The sequence below is a fragment of the Aricia agestis genome, chromosome 8 (assembly GCF_905147365.1).
Source record: "Aricia agestis chromosome 8, ilAriAges1.1, whole genome shotgun sequence".
Taxonomy (NCBI): Eukaryota; Metazoa; Arthropoda; class Insecta; order Lepidoptera; family Lycaenidae; genus Aricia; species Aricia agestis.
In genome coordinates, this window is record NC_056413.1 from 8,277,148 (window position 1) to 8,283,366 (window position 6,219).

Consider the following 6,219-nt stretch of genomic DNA (forward strand, 5'->3'; position numbering starts at 1 on the left):
TACCCTTAGGAGTGACCATTTTAGCCCCGGGACTGATGGTAATTTAAATTATTTTTGGAACAGCTGCGTGGGTACTGATATAACTATACGTGGGAGAGCCATGCTTCGGCACGAATGGGCTGGCTCGACCGGAGAAATACCACGTTCTCACAGAAAACCGGCGTGAAACAGCGCTTGCACTGTGTTTCGCCGAGTGAGTGAGATTACCGGAGGCCCAATCCCTATTCCCTTCCCTACCCTCCCCTATTACCCTATTCCCTCTTAAAGGCCGGCAACGCACCTGCAGCTCTTCTGATGCTGCGAGGTGTCCATGGGCGACGGAAGTTGCTTTCCATCAGGTGACCCGTTTGCTCGTTAGCCCCCCTTATTTCATAAAAAAAAAACTAATAACTTGTTTGCTTTTAGCATGAAACTGTATGTAATTCTGTTCTGCATTATAGCAGTTACGCCGTCAGAGCCCGATGATAATCACATTGCTGTTAAAGGTAACATTTTAATACGTTCGCAATAAAATAATTATTGTTTGGTACTATCAGAGAAATTGATTCATAGGCAGGTGGCGGACCAACATAATTTAGTCGCGTTGTCAAACCCAACGACAGATTTACGAATAACATTGAATTGACAACGATTTTACGAATAACATTAAAATCAATTTCTTCAATGGTATATAACTATCAGAGCACCAGAGTAAAAATGTGGTGGGGTGGTGAGGGTCCCGACGCATCATCTACCGACCTTCGAGAAGGAGGAATTCTGGCCGATTGGAGTCGTCTACAGGAGGTTCCGAGGACGATTTCCGAACACGTCGCGCCCCACGTCGCAGACAATACGTGTTTAGTGTTAGTTTTAGTATAATTGTATGTATGTTAGTCTATAAGGTATTTATAATATGGGCCAAGATGTCTGACCTAAATAAATAAATTCTCGACTTTTCTAGATTCTTTCGATGAATTGGATGGAAACGCCATCATAAATGAATTGATGCGAGTGCTGTTTGCATACATTCGCCAAGTGATCCACAATGGATCCAAACTGTTGGGTATCCCTCGACTAGACCCGTACGAACTGGAAGAACACCACCTACAGGTACCAGCTGGTCCTATAAAGTAAGTAAGAATCGCTAAATTTACGTATTACACAGACCGATTAGTAGAGTAGTTTTGATGCCTGAAAATTTAAAGCTGTTCCTGTAATATCTTTGGGCCTGATCATATTTTTATTTCTATCAGCTCAGGTTTTTGAGATATTTCATTCCAAAGTTTCGAAAATCTCGCATTTTAGTCTATTTCATAATCGTCGTCGTCGTCACACCTTGGCTGACTGATGATAACATAATATTATGTTATCATCAGTCAGCCAAGGTGTGACGACTGACGACGCGAGCCCTCACAAAGCTCGGCTTTTAGCTAGTTTATCATACATTTCAGTTGTTGGCCTGTGTTATTTAGTTGTTCAGTCTTTTGTCTGTAATTCCCAAAAAGTGATCAAAGCCTTAGATATTATCTATAGAAACGAGTCGAAGTGAAAAAATAGACCACTAATTCAATTTTTTTATAAGTTATAATTCTAATTCTATTTCAGCTTCAATTTGTATATGAAAAACAGCATTGTCAGTGGTCTCAGCACATTCGTCGTTCACAGAAATAATCTGGCTCTACCAGAACTTACGTTTGATATGGACATCTCTATTCCAAGGATAGATGTTAGCACTGGTAAATTATTAAACTTTTTCTTGAAAAAACGTGTGGCTGTGAAAGCTACGCCGCGTAGACCCGCGTAGTTTTCAGTTTTCAACTTTTTACAGTCACACGTGTTTTCAACAAATAACAATTTTATAGTGTTGGTATCAACACTATAAAATTGTTATTTGTTGTATGGTACCTATAGGACATAAGCTATATAGGCTGATAGCATTAGATAATAATATATTGTTTTAGCAATGCTTTTTTTTTTCTTATTATGGCGCTCGGTTTTTTAATTATGGCCAGTGTCAGGTAAAATATGGCGGGAAAACAATATTCTTCATATAATTTTCGTACGTCATCATCGTACGAGGATGTCTAGTCGAGCCAGGTCGAGCTGTGCGGTGAAAATGGTACGTGTATATAGGTGTTTCCACCAAAGCTGTGCGATGAAAATGGGCCTATGAAGACGTGTAGCGGAGCTGTAAAATGCGCTAGTACAGTATGCGCAAACCTAGCAACACATACATCTCAAGCTCAACACACATTTCTCGCAACACATCTCTTGCACACATTCCTCCGGAATAATGGAAGCTGTTTCCACCGGAGCTGTGCTGGCCGAGGCGAAGTAAATGAAGCGATTCTATTTGTTCTTTACAAACACATTCCTTGCTACGCAGTACGCATTCTCGCATATCTTTGGTGGAAACGCAGCCTTATCCGGAAAACTGAATGTGCTTTGAATTTCCATAAATAATTAAATACCCAGGATATTTATTTTCTATTTCAGAACTTTATGACCTTACTGGCATCTTCGCAAATACAACCACATTGCCTTTTTATGGAAATGGAAAAGCTAAGTAAGGATTTAAATTTGATAACACTAAGTATTATACCTATAACCAATTTGCAAAATGACTATACAAAAAAGGTAAAAATGCAACACAAGCCGCGAAAAAATTGTGATGTTTATGGACCTAATGTAAAGTATCTGCACTGACCAAAGAGAATATAATTACTACGCACTGACCTCTATTATACAAGCACTTGTTTAATGGAGGTGTGAGTATCGTGAGAGGTAAAGTTAAAGAAAAAATCGTTTTGGATATGTTTTAGATCGCTTGTTTTCTATGAGAGGCAGGGCCGGCCTCTCATAAAAAACAAGCAATAGAACAGCAAAAAAATGGAAAGGGCGTAAGCGACAAAATGCTTTTTGTCGCGTAATTTAAAAACCATAAATACATTTCATATAAGCTATGGGCAAATTAAAGTGTATGCTTGAACCAATTTATGTACAAACTTGGGATTGACCACAAAACGGTTTTGGCGCATTTGAAAAAAGCTGGGTACACAAAAAAGCTCAATATTTGAGTGCCTCATGAGCTCACTGAAAGAAATCAAAGGAACCGTGTACTCATTTGTTATTCTTTATTACGACGTAGTGAAACCGAACCATTTTTGAAGAAGCTAATAACTGGTGATGAAAAGTGGATCACGAACGACAAAAACGTGCGAAAAAGATCGTGGTCAAAGGCCGGTCAGGCTTCACAGACTGTGGCGAAACCCGGGTTAACTCGCAACAAGGTGATGCTGTGTATGTGGTGGGATTGGAAGGGCATTATTCATTATGAGCTGTTACGGCTAGGCAGGACCATCGATTCTGAACTGTACTGCGAACAACTGATGAGATTAAAGCAAGACGTTGAGAGAAAGCGGCTGAAATTAATCAATAGAAGGGGTGTGGTTTTTCACCATGATAACGCTAAACCTCACACACCTTTAGCCAAAATTACGGGAGTTTGGCTGGGAGGTGTTAATGCATCCGCCGTATAATCCTGACCTTGCATCTTTAGATTTCCACCTGTTTCTGTCGCTGCAGAATTCTTAAGGCAGTGTCAGGTTGACATCATAAGAGGACTGCCAAAACCACTTGTCGCTGGTTTTTCATCAGAAGCCTCAAAATTTTATAGCAATGGGATCATGTCCCTACCAACAAGATCGCAAAAAGTTATTGAAAAAAGTGGCACCTAACTATATACTTTAGTCAATTGTAAATAAACTTTATAAAAAAACCTTTTTTTTTTTAAGAAATAGGGGACAAACGAGCAAACGGGTCACATGATGGAAAGCAACTTCCGTCGCCCATGGCACTCGCAGCATCAGAAGAGCTGCAGGTGCGTTGCCGGCCCTTTAAGAGGGAATAGGGTAATAGGGGAGGGCAGGGATGGGAAGGGAAGGGAATAGGGAGGGTAGGGAAGGGAATAGGGTAGGGGATTCGGCCTCCGGTAAACTCACTCACTCAGCGAAACACAGCGCAAGCGCTGTTTCACGCCGGTTTTCTGTGAGAACGTGGTATTTCTCCGGTCGAGCCGGCCCATTCGTGCCGAAGCATGGCTCTCCCACGTTTGAATTTTTTATATAAAATGCGAAGAAACTTTTTCCCCAACGTAATATTTCGCATTTTATGAACGCCTATACTGCAGAATCCAATGATAGGATTTAAAATGTTGCTATTTTACATTTCAGGTTCGTTTTAGAAGGTTACCGGTTGCGAGCCAAGTTGTATCTAAAACAATCGGACAACGGAAAGTCCCTCGTTATTGATAAAATAGAAGGAGCCTCTTTCGAAATTCCAGGTTTTGAAGTAAGTATGCTTGAACCAACCACAAAATTTGAATCATCTTCTCTAGGTTCTATCTTTAAATATAATGTAATATGTTTTAGTCAAAAATCGAAGGTACGATCGGTGATAGTGCAATAGATCCTGCCATCAACTCATTCGTCGAAGAACTGGTGACCAGCTACGTCAACAGGTTTTCAAGTGCTATCGCCAATTTAGGATCCACCTCCTTCATAAACTTCACTAACCCGATTTTGGAACAGATGAATACGTGGAGGTTTATTGCACCATTTTTATAAGGAAAAAAATTATGTCTATTCTATCTGTTTTTATAATTATTTAGGGCGAAGCCAAACGATCGTAATTTGTGAGTTGTGAGTCGCAAAATTTCTGCCGGGCAGAATTCTGCTGCATTCAGTTTCATATAAAAGTCCTGTTTGATTCACACATTTTGTTTGATGAATTGTATGAAAAAATTTCTGCCCGGCAGAAATTCTGCGGCTCACGACTCACAAATTACGCTCGTTTGGCTTAGCCCTTATTATTTCCCTGTTCCTATATATTATTATTTATTAATTATTACCATAGACTAAGGAAAATATTATAATATATACCTAAGCTTAAAATTTCATGTTACCTACATAATATTATGTTTGTTAGGATTTTTTTTGTTTCTCTTTTGTTAAGATAAATAACATTTTGAATCTACGCATTTACTTATCTAAGTAAATGCGTAGATTCAAAATGTTATTTATTGTTATTCCTTGTTATTCCTCTATGTTATTCCTTAGTTAAGATAAGTAACTGTTATAGCTGTGTACCTGTAATTTCATGTTACCTACATAATATTATGTTTGTTAGGATTTTTTTTGTTTCTCTTTTGTTAAGATAAATAACATTTTGAATCTACGCATTTACTTAGATAAGTAACTTAACTAGTAGTATCTTAACTAAGGAATAACACTGTTAAAAACTGAAAATTGATCTACTTTATAACTACATACAGGCGACTACATAATTAACCTATCAAGCCCCATAAGCTCACTGGTGAGAGAGACAATAGAATAACAATAGATTTCCAAGAATCCATGATCGAAGGATTAATGTTGATAAATATAATAAAAAAATATATAATTACTTGCTATGATATTTTATTGACAAGAAACAATAAAGGGCTCAAATAGTACAAATAAAACTATGTACTTGGGTACTTGCAGTTCATCTTAGGTACTTAGGTATGTATATTGTAGTAGGTACACAAATGCTTTTTCCTTCACCACACTTCACGACAAATTCCATTAATATCAAGCAGATATCCGTCGGGACAGTCGTAAGTGGATACCACAGGCGAGTCTTCGTACTTCATGTCCTTTATCACAAAATCGTATTCTTGCACAATCTCCGGGACCTCGTAGTTTGGAATAAACGCGGCCATTATTACGCTTGTGGCGAAAAATAATATTAGCAGAATATTTGTGTACGACATCGCTGCTCGCGGCTTCGCACTGATTTATCATAATATTATGTTGGGCAGTGGCGGATTTAGCAATAGGCTAAGTAGGCTGGAGCATAGGGCGGCAGATTTAGAGGGGCGGCAAATTTGGCTCCATTTTTTATCTTACTGAAATAAAAAATCCCACCAAAACATCTCTTGTAAAATATTGCCGAGACGACCACATAAGGTTTACGGTTTACCCTGTGAAAAAGATATGAGATCTCATGTAGAGCCAAGCTTCTGAATCTACACGGCCGTTTCGCTACCGCACATGGTGAAACCTTGTGTGGTCGTCTCAGCAAAAATTAAAAAAAAAATGTTTTTGGTGGGATATGAGTGTGAACTAAACTAACGTATTGAATTTCAAAGATCAGTTATTATAGGGGCGGCAAAAAATTGAATAGCCTACAGGCGGCAAA